Raw genomic sequence first — 19,010 nt, 5'->3', positions numbered from 1 at the left:
TTTCCAGTTTTGTGAACAGAAATTCAGGGATGGCTGTAGATCCGCCCCGTTATCCACTTTGAATGTCACTGTCTCATTTTGCATCTGAACAATAGTACGCCTACCTGTCTATTTGAATCTAGAGTCCCAAGGAAAGATCTCTCTTTGTCTGAATGATGGTCTTCTTTGACCTCCTGAAGAACTGTTTTTGAGTGGCACTGGATTTTGAGTGACAACTCGGTTGCATTGGTGGAATTTCACTTCTTTTGCTGGACAGAGCTCTTTGATGTGGAATGGAGACATCCCACATTGCCTGCATTTTACTTGCTCTTTGTTTCACTCACCTGTCTTGTTTGAGCTGAACTCTACTGTCACCTCTTTCTGTCGTCTTTCCGACTGCACCTTGTTGTGCCCTTCTTTTCGTACAGCTTCTAGCTTTACCTCATCATTGTTTCCGTGCCTGAGTTCTGCCTGTTGCTGACAAACATTCTCACTCTGCCTGACCATTGTAATAGCTTTCTCTAGTGTGAGATTAGTCTGACAATTTGGCGTCTAGTAGCCTGACAACAATCCTGTCTCTAATGAGCTCTGTGGGCACAGTTGTCTGACAGGTCATGCAACGCTATGACAAAGTCATTTACACTTTTATCTGTCCCCTGCTTTCTGGAGTTGGTGTTCCACTCCCTTATATCATGTTTTGCTTTCTTGTGAAATATTCTTTGAATTTGTCCTGCACTGGTTTGTACTCCTTTTTCTAGGCATCTTTTAGTCCTAATCCACCTATGATGTCATCTGTTTTATCACCCATGCAGTATATCAGTGTGCTTACTTGATGCTCCTCTAAAGCCTGAGTGAGACTGCTTGCAACCCTAACTCTCTCAAAGAGTTTGAGCCATCTCTCAATGCCCCCTGGTTTAGAGAAATAAAATACCTCAGGGGTCTTTATTAGGGAAGTAGATGTAGGTACTGCAGGGGGTATTTGATATATTTTTCTGTTTATTTATTGTTATTTTATTTATTTGGAGTGCAAAAGTCTTATTTTCTCTTCTTAAGAGTTTGACTGACTTCTATAGCCTCTCTGCTGTGTCTGTGTCTCTGAGAACTTCCCCAGTCTAGCGGCCCACAGATCATTACAATGTATCCATTCTTGGGTGTAGCTCAAAGGCATTGCCTAGCAACCCTGGCTGTTTCTCAGCTCATGCCTCTTGGTGCTTACGGGTAGCAACCTAACATAAGCAGTTTAGGCTGATAAGTCTCTGGATATTTTTCATCGATATATATGAACTGGAACAGTCTTACTGTAAATTCTTTCCTGTTGGGGATCTCACTTGGTCTGTAGCACTAATTCACCAACATCTGGCCACTTCTGGCACTATATTGCATTTGATACTGAGGGATAGTGCAAATCACACCAGGAGGCCAGCATACAGGATATTCAACTGAACTTTATTGCTAACTCTGCCTGTCCAGAATATGAACTTCTCCCATATGGGAGTGGCTAAGTGAGTGACATAGGAATAACCCTATCAGCTCCCACCACAGGCTGCATAGTTTGCTTTTCCTACTTTTATGATTCCACCACAGTACCCCTTTGATTTTGCTTTCCCATTCCATTGACAAAGTTGCTGAAATAACTCAGAGGGAGCTTGCGGTATCATTGGTTTTCTTCCAGTCAGGTTACAGTTTGAAATGAATGGAGTACATTGGATGCACATGGGAAATGCATTCCATTTAGTTGAAATGCCCTGGTGATTTGCTTCGCTGTGATTTAAGATCCTATCCCTGAACAGAGGTGATTATACTTTGATTGTCAATGCCTTGTTCAATGAAGATCCTCAGTACTGATTATAAATAAAATATAGCAGATTGCAGTTAATTGGTCCCACATTGGGACCAGTACATTTTGGCCCAATTAAGAGGCTGCCCCAACCAACTGAAGTTTTGTGGAAATAGTTCAAAGTTACAAAAATGACAAACTACCATTTAATTGAGTAACAGTTTATGCATTTAAATGAAATAAACAACAAATTAGAACACAACTAATACCTCTACAGTACTATAAAACTGTGCATTACTTTATAATTATTGATGGAGGAATTAATCTGCAGTGTTCTTTTGATTGGCTGTAAATGAACAAAATCAGCAGAGACACCTAGTGCAGATAATGGACTGCCTTCATACATTTCTTTAGTTGACTTTATACTCCAGATCTTCATTTTAATTGCAACATCGTCAATACCTCCAAATTTTTTGTAATTCCTAACTTGTTGAAGTAATGAAATCATTTTGTTTTCACTCCCGGCCATTTTTGGCATCTTCAAGCCTGAATGCTTGAAACTGTGGTGAGCAAAGCAGTTCCAAATTGTCTTACTGCTTATTTCTAGCCAACTATCAGTGACAAAAGTCACTGCTTTTTGAATACAAACACACACAATTGATGCTATTTAAAGGTTGTTTGCTTTAAGCATGGTGTAGTGCAGGGATGGCCAACGCATGGCGTTTGCGCCAAAAGCGGCACATTGCACCCCAGTGATAATAATAAAAAAGTAAGCCTACTCATGCAAAAAGTATTAACCAAAAACCAATTTGTAGAAAAAAAATCTATAACAGGAAATCAAGTAGCTTAGAGCTAGAAATGGGTTTTACTGAGAATAAATCTAAAACTTAGCAATTATTTTTAGCGATTTTATTATTTCATGCACATCTTATGGCGAATGTTATCTCCTTCCACATTAATCTGCTTTCAATTTAAAAAAAATACTCAATGAGTCAAACTAGGAAAGAAGGACTTTTGTTCTGCAGTCGTTCCATAACTGTTCAATACACGTTTGATACTTGTTTGATCCTGAGGCGCCAGGCATCTGCACCAGCGGTGCATCACAGGTTTTTGCCAATCAGTTTACAATTGCCACTTGTGCACTACGGAGTTGTGCTTTGTTCGTCCTTTGTGAACATTTGCAGTTTTGTACTTTTTCGAAAATTAAGCCTTGTTTTTACATTCAGTTATCCATCACAATGCAAAAGAAAATGAGCAAAAGAAAAGCAGAAAGTGATAGTAAACATGAATTCAATGAACAGTGGGAAAATGAATTCTTATTTATAGCGGGCCCATCAGGAAAACCTCTGTGCATTATTTGTGAAAACACTTACTCACATAATAGAAGACATGATCTTAATAGACACTATAAAACACAACATCAGACTGAAATAGAAGGAAAACTGAAACTAGTGCTTGGGTCCGAGTTACAGAAAGAATACGTGATTAAGAAAAAGGAAGAAATCAAAAGAAGACAAAATATATTTGTTAAGTCTCATTAAGGTAAGTAATGTTTATCCTGTTTTTATATTAAATCAATATATCATGTAAAAATGCTGAATATGTCTATATTAACATACTTTTACAAGAATTGAATGGGGGTACAAGAGTTGCATGGCACATCTGAACTCATGCGTGAAAAAATTGACGCACGGAATGTAAAAGGTTGGCCACCCCTGGTGTAGTGCCGAATGGCCATACAAGTGCACATGACTGTTGCTAGTTAGAAACTGTTTAGCAATAGTCTCCTGTCCCAATTAAATGGCTTAGTGTCCCAAATGGATGAAAGGAATCCTGGCTGTTTTCTCGACTTACTTATTATTCTTTAAGAGTTGTCCCAAATACATGGCTGCTCCAGTTCATTGATGGCCTAATTAACTGAAACCCATTGTATTCACAGTGCTCCAGCTAGCAGAGCTGTTACCTCACATCCCTTCTCCTTCTTCCCCTCTGCCACCTGATTCCTAAATGGACAGTGAACCCATGAACACTACCTCACTTATTTATATTATTTCTGTTTTTGCACTACTTGTAATTTAACTATTTAATATGCATATGTATTCTTACTATAACTGAGTTACTTATTTTTTCTATATTATCATGTATTGCATTGTACTGCTGCTACTAAGTTAACAAATTTCTGACTTATGCCAGTGATAATAATCCTGTTTCTTATTCTGATTCTGATTCTCTAATAATCAGGTTCAATCTTGACCTCCAGTGCTGTCTGTGTGGAGTTTGCATATCCCTGTGATCACATGGTCCTTCTCCAGGTGAACCAGCTTTCTCCCACTTCTGAAGGATGTGCGGATTGATGGGCTGATTGGCTGCTGTAAATTGGCCCTAGTGTGTAGGTGAGTGGCATATTCAGGGAGAGAGGGGAGAGGGTAGGCGGTGTCACATGTTGAATGAAACATGAGGAGAAAATGTAGTAGTGGAAATTTTTGGGAGGGCAGTTATGCTTTGTGAGACAGTATAGATTCAATGGGCTGAGTGGCCTCCTCCATATCGTAAGAAAATTTAGAAATATGCAACTGTATTATTTACATTTTCCCTTGGCACTTTAATGTTGTGCTTGAGAAAGCAGGTGTTGTAGTCCAGTAAATATCAGAGAGGTATTTCTGCTTGGCTGGAAATGCTCCTTCTGCTTACTTCCAACTGGCTCAGGGATCGTGCAGCTGTTCTCTATGTTTACCTGATTTGCAGCTGTTTTGGGTGCTTACCTGATCAGGTGCCTTGCTATCTTGTAGCAAATAACCTGAATGCCATTTGCCATATAGACCAGTTACCTCAGGAGCTTTTTAAGTTCAAAGTTCAAAGTATCTATAAATTATACAGCCTTGAGACTCATTTACTTACAGGCAGCCACAAAACAAAGAAACTTTAAAAGAATCCATTTTAAAAAAAGAACATCAAACACCTAATGCGCATCGAGACAGGAAAAAAAAACAAATCATGCGAACAATAAAAATAAGCAAATAGCTTCAGATCTGAAGTTTTACGAAGACACAAAGCCAGGCATCACTGCAGCTGGAGCAGGCCACAGCTTCAGCTCATCACAAAGCCGAGCAAATGTTGCAAGACCCAGAAGGGAAGCCAGGCTTCCCAGCAGTGGGAGCAGGCCACCCTCAGTTCAGCACAGAGCTAAGTAAATGTCATTGAGCAGTGAGCAGAACTTGCCCTCTCCTCACCTCCAGCCCTGACACCCAGATCTTTCCAAGCTGGCCCAGCGCTTAAATTGTGCAAACGTCAGGTCACTCCTCGCTCTTGGACTGCCCTGGGCCTGAACCTCGCTGGCACGATTCGGCCTGTAACCAGCCCTTTCAATTTAGCCCAGTACTTAAATAGATCAGATGCTGTGACAGTCCTTGCTCTCAGAGACACCTCGACTCTGCCTCGACTCTGCCTCGACCCTGCCTCTGCCTTCACCTGCCTCGACCATGCCTTCCCTGTGCCTCCATCTCCATCACTGCTCACTTCCACTTTCCTCGATCATTTCTCACCTCTGCCTCTACCACCACCACTGTTTGCCTCTCCACTGTTAGCATTGATCATTATTAATCAAGTGTTATTAACAAGGTCTATAGTAGTTTCCTTTGTTTTGCTTTTTTTGCCACCAATAAGTAGTCACTGGGTATTACCAGTGCCATCTCACACCAAAAGTTTAAGTAATGAATATGATTTACTGTATATACAGTAGTAGTTTTAAGATAGTAAAAGTATCCCAGAAAAAAAACACCTGATGCAATGAGTAAAAAAACTCAACAGCAAGCAACGTGTAATAATTTTAGAACAGTTACAGAGTCATAGAGTTATACAATATGGAAACAGACCCTTCAACCCATCTCATCCATGCTGGCCAAGCTGCTTTGCTGAGCTAGTCCCATTTGCCTTCATTTGGCCCTTAGCCCTTTAAACCTTTCATATCCATGCTCCTGACCAAATGACTTTTAAACATTGTCATTGTACTCACCTCTATCACTTCTTCTGGAAGCTGACTCTGAATACCAAAACATTCCCTCAGAATCCCTTGGAATTGCCCTTCTCTCACCATAAACCTATGCCTTCTGGAAAAAGGACTGGAACTATCCAGCTTCTCTATAGTCCTCATGACTTGATAAACCTGTGAGGAGACCACTCCACTTCCTTCACATAAAGGAAAAAGATTACAATGAGTCAATCTCTCCTCTGAACTGAAGTGTCTTAAATGTGGTCAAACTGAAGTATTTTAAACATTTTAACCTGTTTTAACACAAAAAAGAAACAGGTAATCTTCAGAAGTGAATTTTGGAGCTTAAATACTGTACCAAAAACTGGGATGATAGTTATGGATGATAGCGAGATAGATAAGAGAGAACTACAGGATTGGAGAAGCACTTGAAACTTGTAGGATTGTAGAGAAGAAAATATGTTCTGCCTGAAGAGCCCTCAAAGACTAAAACAGTAGAGCTTTTACTGCATCTCAATGCATGCCAAAGGCAGAGTAGATTAATTGAGAGACTCCCTCTAAGAATCAAAGAACATTTGGTTGTATACCCTTTGAAAATGTGTACAGACCATCATTTCTGACCTTTCCTTGTCTAGTGAGGCTGGTGATCCTGTCATAAGGAGCCTTTCATGGTCTTCTGTCACAAGTCCTGTACTGAAGAAATACAAATTGATATCATATTTGCATTGAGAATAGGATTTATCCTTCTGCACCTTCTTTATAACCAGTCAGTGGCTGTATAAACTGTGGTTGATTCTGAGGATCCATTATGCCGAGTGGTCCCAGTCCTTGGAAACATCCAACACCTTCCAGTCCAGTGATCTTTGTTAGTGCAGATCTGTCCTGGTGACTTCCATTACTGATTACTGACTCATTACGTCAACAGAAAACTGGGGTTTCTCTGACTTCCATGAGACTATAATAGAAATGATTCTTATGATTCATGCCCTCTACTCTATTTCTCTGTCACTGCTCCCATACACAGCGTTACAGAAAAGTTAGACCAAGCAGGAATTTTATCACACGTCTGCCTTCTAAAATTTCAGGTTAGGAGATGCACTCAAATACCCCTGTATGACAAGACTGAGGTTCTCTAAAGATGATACTCCTGAGTTGGAGCTACACTGTGCAGTCATCAATGGAATAAAAACTTGGTCTTTTGGGTTCTGTGCTAAAACAGCAGCTGCCAATATCCAATAAATCTCTCAAGCTGTCACTCACAGTTGTATCATGTAGCTCCTGCACCTGGAGTCCTTGATTTTCCCTTAGAAAACTAAAGGTTCTTAAATGGATCACACCAGAGAAAATACCAGGAGTGACCGGTGATCAAGACAGCAGTGCCAATTGTCCATCGCAACCAAGTGCGAGAAGATATTTTTCCACCTCCTGAAGAGACTTCTTACAAACACTAATAACAGCTGAGTAAGCTGTAGTTCTCCACCCCAAGCCTTCAAAATGAACTGGGAATAAAGAGGCACCAAAAAAAAAATCAGGCAGTGACTAGTATGGATATCTTTGACAAACTCATTGGCTGATAATGACTGCTCTTCTTTTCAATGGTGTTTGGGGTTTTATTTTGCCACTCAAGAAGGATAACTAGATCCTGGTTTTAATGCCTCACCCAACAGATTACAAATAAATGATCTGCCTATACAACACCTTTCAAGAATTTTGGATAATATAAGCACTTCCCTGCCAAAAAAAAGAATTTACCAAGGAAATTACAAAATTCTCCATCAGCTGGTTGTTTGATCATATATGTAGTGATAGGCAACACCAGTAACATTGAGACTCTGGGATGAGAGTGTCAAATTAAGGTTGGCACCACACTGAAGCACTACCACAATTATTAAATCAACAGCACAAAGAGATGGAACTACTTGCTTCTGTTCAGCTTTGTCAATGAGCTCTCCAGGGTGCTGAAATAAAAGAATTGCTGGAGCTTGTATAGGACACAGACCCAGCGTTCTTCTGCTAAATGTGTCTGTAACTTGACTATTTTCAAGTTCAAGTGTAAGTCTCACAAGATATTTTGGAGTTTTCATCCCACATCTGCTTGCCAGGATCTCCAACTATTTACTTCTTCACTGATTTCACTGCATAAAAATCTGCCATCAGCATTTCAATTGTGCCTTTTGGATTGTTACAGGCAAACAGGCAAACATTCAAACCTACTCCCAATGCTCTCATTTACATGCAGTACTGAAGTGGGAGGGGGGCATAGGATCAGTGGTGCTATCCTAGACTGAAGTGGGTGTCGAAGATTCAATGAAAGAAACGGAGATTTGTCAATGCCATGGCCAACATTAATCTGTCAACCAGCATCACCAAAGCAGCTTGTTTTGATATTATCACATGATACAACTGGCTGTGATATTTCTCACATTTTAATATTAACCACACTGAACACGGCTTCATTGGCAGTGAAATGGTTTGGAATACAGAAGTACAAATCCTGAACGTTAAAATCCATAGTGAAACATGTGTCTATCTGTGGATATGCCTTCACTATTGCAATGCTAAATTTCAATATACTATAATATATGAATTAGCCTCAGGAGTGGGCATTATGATCCTTTATGTCTTCTCTGCCATTCCATAAGTTTGTGGCTGAATTTGTTTTAACCTCAAACCCATTTTCCCCACTATTCCTATAATCCCTTAATATGTAACAACTATCAATATCTGTCCTGAAAACGTCCAATAACTCAGTACCTAAAGACCTGTTTGGAGTGAATTCCAAAGACTTACTACTATCTGCTTGAAGAAATTTCTTATCTCTCTTCTGCTTCTACCTTGCAAAGCCTCGTGAGAATTCTATATGTTTCAATGTGATCACTTCTTATTCATCTCAATTCAAGAGAGACTTGGTCTGTTCTGCTTAATCTCTCCTCAAGTGCCGTACCAATTATAGGATTCAACCTGGTGAACTTTTGCTATATTCCTTCTACCTCACCCTTTCAAACCTTCATTCTTGAAATATTGATGTCACCAGGAAGTCAGCATCTATTTCAAGTCGAGACTTATTTTGCATTAGTTCAGTTAAGCAAATGATAAGGCCCACTTTAGAGGATAGTTAGGGACATATGAACATACAAATTAAGAGCAGAAGGAGGCTCCTCAACCCTGCTTCCATTTTGATCAGAGCTAATCTGACTGAAATTTCAACTCCACTGTAACTTTTCATCCTCTTGCTTAAAGTATCTGTTTTCCTCCAACTAAGAATCTGCTTTCACCGTCCCTTAAGGAACTAAGCTCCAAAGAATAGAAAAGAAAAATTATTCAGTGAATTGCTGGCTTAAATAAGTAAACCCTTCTTTAATCAAACAGTGATCCCTATTCTAAATTTATCCACAAAAGGAAGCATCCTCCTCACATCCATATTTGGGTAGAATTTTATTATACAGGTAGGATGAGCAAGCTTTCAAATCTCAAGAGAACAAATAATCTCAGGGGGTCTACATAGCAATCCTACAGATTAAAGAACAGTTTCACTGATGCCATCCTCTCATTTCCAGGAAACATGAAGATTAAATTTAAAATTTCAAATACTATAGCGAGCTCTGTACTCACATTATTTAGATTGCTAATTTTATCACTTTTGAATAAAATTATACTTTATTGAATTTTATAGCCATTGCTTTCCTCAAATGGAAAATATTGTAAATGCTTTCATTTTGTATGATAAACAAAGGCCATACGTGAAGCAGAAGTCTGCTGCAATGCGATGACTCCAGGTGCTCCCGCTCATTTTAACACTGAATGACAAGCTCCTGCAGGGGGAAGTGACTGAACAACAAGGGGTCCTGTCACACCGTGGAGCACGATCGGTAAAGTCTGGGCATCAAAGTAATGTCCAATGCACTTTAGTGCTTCCCTGATGGGACAGCTTTTAATACAGAAATACAGCAGCAATTACAGAATTGGAGATGGACTGTTTTCAGATGGTAAGTCGGTGCACCCTTTCTTTACAAGTGAACTTGAATTACATAAATATTATTATCCACTTTATTATTATCCACATATTACTATCCACAAATTATCCACTTTGGAAGCAGGAACAAGAGGGCAGAGTATTGTCTGAATGGTGTAGAGTTAGGTAAGGGAGAAATGCAAAGAGACCTAGGAGTCCTAGTTCACCAGTCAATGAAGGTGAATGAGCAAGTGCAACAGGCAGTGAAGACAGCAAATGGAATGTTGGCCTTTGTTACAAGGGGAATTGAATACAAGAGCAAGGATGTCCTTTTGCATTTGTACAGGGCCCTGGTGAGACCACACCTGGAATATTGTGTACAGTTTTGGTCTCCAGGTTTAAGGAAGGACATTCTGGCAATTGAGGAAGTGCAGCGTAGATTCACTAGGTTGATTCCTGGGATGGCAGGGCTGTCTTATGCAGAGAGATTGGAGAGATTGGGCTTGTACACGCTGGAATTGAGGAGATTGAGAGTGGATCTGATTGAAACGTTTAAGATAATTAAAGGATTTGATAGGATTGAGGCAGGAAATATGTTCCAGATGTTGGGAGAGTCCAGTGCCAGAGGGCATGGATTGAGAACAAGAGGTCAGTTATTTAAAACAGAGTTGAGGAAGAGCTTCTTCTCCCAGAGAGTTGTGGAGGTGTGGAATGCACTGCCTCGGAAGACGGTGGAGGCCAATTCTCTGGATGCTTTCAAGAAGGAGCTAGATAGATATCTGATAGATAGGGGAATCAAGGGATATGGGGACAAAGCAGGGACTGGGTATTGATAGTGAATGATCAGCCATGATCTCAGAATGGCGGTGCAGACTCGAGGGGCCGAATGGTCTACTTCTATTGTCTATTGTCTATAAATCATTGGAAATCAGCTTTGTGGGCAATAGAAGGGTGAAATTCAGCTGAGATTTCAGTTTCTTGTAGTTCCCCTGACAAAATCCCATTGTATCTCTCTCTCTCTCTCTCTCTCTCTCTCTCTCTCTCTCTCTCTCTCCCCCCCACCCCCCCCCCCCCCACCAAACTTCTGTAACATAACTGGGTCCCTTTTTCTGTCTGGGTAGTATATTCCATCTGGGTATCCTGTATCCTGATGGAATGAACATCTATTTCTCCTTCCAGTAAAAATTTCCCTCCCCTTCCCTCTTTTTCTATTCCCACTTCAGCCTCTTACTTCTTTACACCTATTATTTTCTATCTCTCCAACTTCCCCTCCACCCACCTTTTTATTCTGGCATCTTCCCCCTTTCTTCTCAGTCCTGAAAAAGGGTCTCAGCCTGAAACAACGACTGCTTATTCATTTCCATGGATGCTGCCTGACCTGCTGAGTTGCTCCCGCATTTAGCATGTGTTGCTTTAGATTTCCAGCATCTGCAGAATCTCTCGTGTTTATGAAACCTTCCATTTTTGTATTGAATTTTTTTGGACAATCTCTAAACATCTGAAGACACAAAGGTTTTAGCTAACACAGGTACACTGTACAGCACAGTGGCGTTCATCAATCACATCTATACCATTGCTTTGGAAAAGCCAGTAATATTCATTCTTTCCCATGCCCTGCATAATATTTTCTTTTTGGCGCACGCATCCAGTCCCCTTTTCAAAAGTTACAGCTGAATGCTTTCACCTATGGGTAAAACAGTCTGGATATTTGAGATATGATTCTGTGACAATGCGAATTTGATTCCAAGCACAACTACACCAAGAGTCATATTAAATTAATAAATATATGACTAAACTGAGCAATTAACCAGATCTAAGGCAATAAAATTAAAAGTAATGAAGCAGTAATGAAGACGCTCAGAGGAAAGAGATACGAATTACATTAAATAAAAACCAGGCAAATGTGAATAACTGAACATTAAATAACATTGAGTGTATCAGAGGAAGACAATACAGCCAGCAGATTACAATGAACCTTCTCATTGTGCTCAATGTCGGGATCACTGTTTGCTCTCCCATCAAGCTCAGTAGAGGGATCACTGTTTGCTATTCCATCAGGGTCAGCGCTGGGATCACACTTGTTATTAAAGTAGATGAATACAGACTGAAACATAAAAATTAAAAGGTACATAAACAATTAAGGATGGAAAGGCATTTTGGTGACTGTAAAAAGATCAGGAAAAAATATTTAGATAGTAGAAATAAGCTACCATGTTGAAATACTAAGGAATATAAAGAGGAGAAGGAAAACATGCAAAGGAATATTACAAAAGAGTGAGGTCACTGTAGGCTCTTTCAACACTCTTCTGGTATGTTAGTAAAATGGTGGAAACACAGTACTGTGCACAGTACTATATTTGGAGCGGAGAGCGAGCTTGTAAATCAGACAGGAGCAAAAGATGTTGGGAGGGGCAAGGGGGGAGCACTGCAGAAGGAGTGTGGGGCAGGTGGCAGAGAAGGAGTGCCGGTGTGGGTGGCGGGGGGGGGGTGGGGGTGGGGAGAAGGTAGCAGGGTACAGACACTCCCAGCCCTGAGACACCAGGCAATGTCACCTAGTTCCAATATAATTGGTTTATTGACCACTACTGAATGATGTCCCTCTGGTGCTTCCCACTCCCTCCCCTCTCCCTTCCCCTTTTCCTAACTATGATTCCCCTCTTCCTGTCTCCTTCTCACTCTCAGTAGAGACCCATATCAGAATCACTTACATAATTTTACATAATCATAATTTTATGTGGCAGCAGTACAGCGCAATACATAAAACTACTACAGCTTTGTGGAAACATCTTAGGCACCCTAGCTATATATGTATATGTGCCTAAGCCTGTTGCACAGTTCTGTATGAACAAAATTATTTTGCATCCGAATCTACCAAGCAGTGATAATGGACATAACTTCTGGAAAAACAATGAGGGAAATGATCCTGCTTCACATAGTTTAGATCCATGCATTTAAATAAAGACTAGGAAACCATATCACAGGCACTACCATGTAAAAGTACACATTCATTAACTAAGGAAGTGTGCCAGAGGACTGATGAATAGCTAATGTGATTCCAATATTTTAAAAAGTTAATGTAAATGCCTTGGCAAATATATGCAATTAGCTTGATATGATTGATCTCAAAGTTAAAGGAACTTTGACTTAAAGATGCAATAAAGCAAATCTAGAAAATGAAAAGATAATAAAGAGATGTTAGCACTTATTCTAAGAGGTAGCTCAACCTTTATGAAACTTTTAATGAGGAAGTAACGGTAAGGTAGATTGAACAATGTAACGGGTACAGTATGTTGTATTGCCAGAAGTTCTTGATCAGGTGCCAGTCAATGTACTCCAGACTAAGGGCAGAACATGTGGAATCAGAGGAAAAATAATAGAGTGGAGAACAAAGTGGCCTTAAAGCAGGAAATAGGGAATGGGGATGAAACATTGTTACTCAAAGTTGCAAAAGTTGGGAAGAGGCATTCCATAAGATTCCGTATTGGGATCACTGTCCACCATTCCATCAGGAACTCTGCTGGATCATTGTTCACTATTCCGTTTGAGTCAGTGCCAGGATACAGTTCACACTTTTCAGAGGCACAGTATTGCAAAGGAGAGAAATTCCTCTGAACATTTGGAACTCTTGTTATATAGAAATATTGCATAATTGTTTGGCAAAAACAAGGAATCACAGGGTGATTGACTTAGATGGGTAGGGTAGGTGCTTACAGGAAGAGTTGAGTGGAACATGAACATTGTCACAAAACTACTTGCCTAATATATTTCTGTACTGCCAAAACTAAGTCAAATCAACCTTAGGATGATGGTAAGTGCTTTTTTCACTAAACCTAGTGTTCAGGTGCTCCCACTAGATTTAGAAGTTCCAGCATTTCAATTTATTTATCTATGTGTGGATGGTGTGTGGTTCAGAGAAAAGCTCAGAGATGTCAGTCTTCACTTGCATCCTCTACCCTTCCCCAGTCTGACCTTGAGCTTGGGCGGAGATGCTAAAGAGCTTTGTCACATTGTTGGAAGTATTGTAGATTGAATGCTACTGACCACTTATCAGCCTTTGCCTGAAGGTTGTCTAGGCCTCGTCGCAGGCAGTCATTGACTGCTTCATTTAGCTGACAAGTTGCGAGTGGATTTAGACACTGTGCAATCGTTATTCAGCAACCCATTTCTGACCTTGTGGTGGAAGGAAGGATGTAGCTGAACATGGTTGGACTTAGGACACCGCTCAAAGGATCTTCTGCAGTGATCTTCTGCCCTGGTACTGGTACGACAAACAACAACCATCTTCTTCTCAGTGAGGCATGGCTCCAGCCACCAGAGTTGCCTATTGACTTCAGTTTTATGAGGATCCTGATGCCACACCAGGACAAATGATGTCAAGGGCAGTCTGTCTCAGATTAGGTCTGGTATTCAGCTCTTTGATTTGTGATTAGACCAAGTCTACGATAAAGCCTGAAGTTGAGTGATTCAGGTAAATTCCAAGCTGGAGATCGGTGGGTGAGATATTGGTGAATAAGTGTCTCGTGTTAGCACTGCAGATGACAGCTTCCATCATGTTGCCGATGATTTAGAATAGACCGATTAATCTATTAGAAGAAGTAATTAGTTAAATCGGATTTGTCCTGCATTTTAGGGACAATGTGTACCTGAGCAATTTGTCAGTGTTGTAAACTTACTGAAATATTTAAACAGACACATGGTGAACTTTGGAGCACTGTTTTTTATTTATATAGTCGGAATATTGTCTGATCCTACAGCCTGCGCTGTATCTAGCCATTTCTTGATACCACATGCAGTAAATCAAATTGGCTCCTGTGATGAAGGGGCGTGCAGGAAGAAGCCAAGCTTGATCATGAATGCAGCATTTTGACTGATAGTGATTGCAAAAGCTCCAGGCATGTCTTTAGCACTGACATAGTGAGCCTTACAGTCACTGAGGATGGAGATGTTCTTGTAGTTTTTGCCCTGACAGTGCTTAATAGAGTTGTTATAAACTTTGAGGAGCTTTGATTGAAAAGAGGGAGAAACTGTTTCCACAGTTCACCCTAACTACCTCAAACAAAGTTGAAAAGAAACAAGGTGATCTGGGAAGAAGTCCTTTGATCCAGTCAGTTGTTGTGAATTGAAATTGGCTGCCAGGAGGGCTGTTGGAAACAGACTCAGTAACATTTTTCAAAAGGGAAAAAGGAAGAGGGAAAGGAATAGTCCTTGGAACAAGCAGGATGTGGGATTAGCAAGATTACTTTTTTTGAGGCCAGGAACTGGCAGAACGGCCAAGGTCAGCTTCTGCTGAACTATCCTTTCTACTAGGGTTCCAACACTGGAGTAGGTCAAATGAAAATATTAACTGTCTCTCTCACAGAGGGACAAGTGGAAAATAATGGGTTATTGGGTGTCTGCCGTGCCATTGCATAAGATCATGGCTCAGCCTCTGCCTCATACATGTTCCCTGTTTTGATTTCAATGTAAAACGTACTCAAAGTCTGAGCATACAGACACCTCTGGGCAGAGAATTTCAAAAGTTTACAACTGAGCACTTTGCCTAGTCTTAAATGGACACCCACCCCCTCCCAAGAGTCTGCCCCTTAGTTAGATTAGATTTATTTATTAATCACATGTATATTGAAAGAGTGTAATGTGTTGCTTACATCAACAACCAACACAATCTGAGGATGCCTGGGGGCAGCCCACAAGTATCACCAACATTCTGATGCCAACATAGCATGCCCACGATGGTCAGCAGAACAACATGTAGCCAATATACAACAAGCAACGACAACAAAACATATCTTTCTCCCACCTCTTCCGCACCCCATTCTCATGCACAGATGAGCCTCCAAACCTAGGACAGGCCACCTCTGACCTCCAGACCATGGCCCTGGAGTCACAGACCATCAGACCTCCTGCTTCTGAACTTACTATCCTAGGGGCTTCAACTTTTGGGCCTCAAGTTCTAGCCTTGCTAACCTTGGGTTTTGACCTCCAGACTTGCTGATCTCAGACCTTTGACCCCAGGACTCACCAACCTTGACGATCACGAGCCCTGGTTCTCACAGACCTCAAACCTCTGTTCTCAGGAATCAGTGTCTTCCGAACTCAGAGTGCTCCAAACGGAACTCTGACCTCCGGTTCCTTCCCGTAACGCTTCATTTATTGCCCCAGATCTCTCACACCTAAAAATCACTGTTCTTACCCCATAACCTGACCCATAAGTTCCCACCCTGACCTCAAAAAACAACCTACAAATTTGGAAAACTAAGTCTTAGTCACAAATCTAATGGACATCAGAGCCGGGAGAGGAAGTCTCATAACCTTGCATATCTCATTGAGGTTGACTATCATATGTCTAAATTTCTCCTAGTACAGACCAATTTTAATCTTTCCATTTGGGTTGACTACTCATCCCAGAAGTCACTCTGAAAGCCTCCACTGGTGGGTAAGAAGTTAAATTTGTCCTGGATACTTCAGACATAGTTCCACTGAGTTCCATGCGGTAACTCCTTTGCTTTAAAGGACACATACCTTTTGCCATGCCAATGCTATCTCTATCTGCGGTCTTCATTCTACATTTTAACAGGAAATCCTACTTGGCCATTCATGAGACTTACATTCAGTCGCCACTTCTTTAGGTACACCTGAACACCTGCTCGTTAATGCAAGTATCTAACCAGCCAATCACATGGCAGCAACTCAATGCATAAAGGCATGCAGACGTGGTCAAGAGGTTCAGTTGTAGTTAAAATCAAACATCAGTATGGGGAAGAAATGTAATCTAATTGACTGTGAATATGGAATAATTGATGGTGCCAGGCCGGATGGTTTGAACCTCTCCTGGGATTTTCACATAAAATAGTCTCCAGTTTACAGTGAATGGTGCGATTAACAAAAGATATCCAGTAAGCAGCAGGTTTGATGGGCAAAAAATGCCCTGCTAATGAGAGAGGTCAGAGGAGAATACCCAGACTGGTTCAAGCTGCCAGGAAGTCAACAGTAACTCAAATAACCACGTGTTAGAACAGTGGGGTGCAGAAGAGCATCTCTGAATGCTAACACACCAAACTTTGAAGTGGATGGGCTACAGCAGCAGAAGACCACGAGGCATCCACTCAGGAGGTATCAAGTAAAGTGGCCACTGAGTGTACGTCTCTGACCTTGGCCTGAACTTGGCTTTCAATTGTAATAGAAATAATCTGGTGTTTGCAGCAGAAGAGAATGAAAATGTTTAAGAACAATTGAGCTTTTCCAGCCATTGACAGAAATTCTCAACCTGTCAGCTTATGGAATCACCCATTAATCAAAGTGTGTTATTCCTGCTGAGTGAAGAGTTGCTCTCAACCATTGGGCAATTATTGCTTTTGAATGTTCTCGTAGACAGTAGACAGTGACATCCCATACATTTGTCCTGGATGATATCAGAAGATATCATATATCAAATATATTTTAACATAGATCAAGTATCTGGTGCAGTATTAGGGTCTTCCTGATAGAAATCTTTAAAATCATCAGAGAATTTTGAAGAATGAAATCCTTGAGAGAGCTCTTAATAGAAAATAGGGCAGCACAGTGGCTCCATTGATGGAGCTGTTACCGGCTGTTACCTAAAGGCTCCAGCAAACCAAGATTGATCCCGATTTCTGGTGATGTGTGTATGGAGTCTGTAATGTCTCCCTGTAACTGTGTTTGTTCCTGTTTACTACCAGATCCTAAAGACGTGGTGTATTGCCACCGTAAGTTTCCCCCAGTGTCCAGATGAATGTTATCAGTTTTGGTTTATGATTGTCACATATACCATGATCCAGTGAAAAGTTTACCTTGCATACTGTTTGTACAGATCAAATCACTGCACAGTACATTGAGGGAGAACAAGGTAAAACAATAAAAGAATGCAATATAAAGTGTAAAAACTACAGAGAAAATGCAGTACAGGTAAAGCACACGATCACAATGAGGTAGACCATGAGGTCAAGATTCTACCTTAACTTACAAGAAGTTCATGAGTCTGATAATACCAGGGTAGACACTCTCCTTGAGCCTGGTGGTACGTGTTTTCAGACTTTTGCATCTTTCGCTTGATGGCGGATGGAAGAAAAGAGAATGTCTGGGGTGGCTGGGCTCTTGATTATGCTGGCTGTTTCTCTGATGCAGCAAGTATAGACAGAGTCCATAGAGGGGAGACTGGATTCGGAGCTGTGTCTACAACTTTCTGCAGTTTCTTCCGGTCACATGCAGAGCAGCTACCGCACCAAGCCATTGCACGTCCAGATAGGATGCTTTCCGTGGTGCATCAATAAAAACTGGGAGTCAGAAATTTTAGGCGGGGGGGGTGAGTTTATCAAAATGTGGGGAGGAGAAAATAGGCAGGGTATAAATGAGAGATGGTCAGTGGGCTAAAGGGCCTGTTTTCATGCTGGGTCTCTCTATGATATTAAACCTGGTTCTGATTCTTAAATCTCGAGACCATCGAAGCTAAGATGAGCGATAAGTTATCAAGCAGGGCATACGGAAGGAATTCTTTACTCAGCGAAAAGCAGGACTGTGCGAGGGTGTGGTGGGAAATTGTTTTGCTCAATACATGTATGAGGAGGACCATGCCCACAGGGAGTTGGGAAAGGATGGGAGGAGTCTCAGAGGCAAAAACAGAATGACCGCTTTCTGCAGAGTACATGCTGCGCAATTCGATGATGCACCGTTTTCTCCGGCTCACACTGTGTGAGGAGGTCTCATTTTGCTACGCTATCCGATCACTCCCTAACCCGACCACATATCTATCCTCAGCAAAGACACAACCTCGTCATTGAGGGAGCTTCACATGCAAGCTTTCAGCAGCCAAGCTGGCTCAAATTTTCTCTTTGGTCACCAACAGTTTCTTAAGCACAGCAGGAAACATTTTCTTGAGCATTTATTGCATTTTTGATTTGTTTTGACATTCCGAATGAACCCTCTCTCACCATTCTTCAAGAGGCTATGGTTCTCCCTGAAAGCTGCTGTATTCTCAATCCTCTTGAATCCACCTTTATGGAACTAATCACATTTAAATTTGAAAGATTCCTCTGGTAGTGATTTTAAGTATGCTGCACATGCCAATTAAGGCTAATGCTTCAAATTTTCATAATTAATAACTATCCTAAACCGCTCAGCAGCATTTGTAGAAAGACAGCGTTAATGCTTCAAAGTGAAGACCCTTCACCAGAATCTCTTCCCACCATTTCAGTTTTTCAACCCAAAACGTTAACTGTTTCTCATGCTTTGGGGCCCATGTAGCGTAGGTTAATTCATAACCACTTTACATTTGGCTTCTGTGGAAATTGAATTTCATT

The sequence above is a fragment of the Hypanus sabinus genome, chromosome 18, assembly GCF_030144855.1.
Source record: "Hypanus sabinus isolate sHypSab1 chromosome 18, sHypSab1.hap1, whole genome shotgun sequence".
Taxonomy (NCBI): domain Eukaryota; kingdom Metazoa; phylum Chordata; class Chondrichthyes; order Myliobatiformes; family Dasyatidae; genus Hypanus; species Hypanus sabinus.
This window is presented reverse-complemented; position numbering follows the sequence as displayed.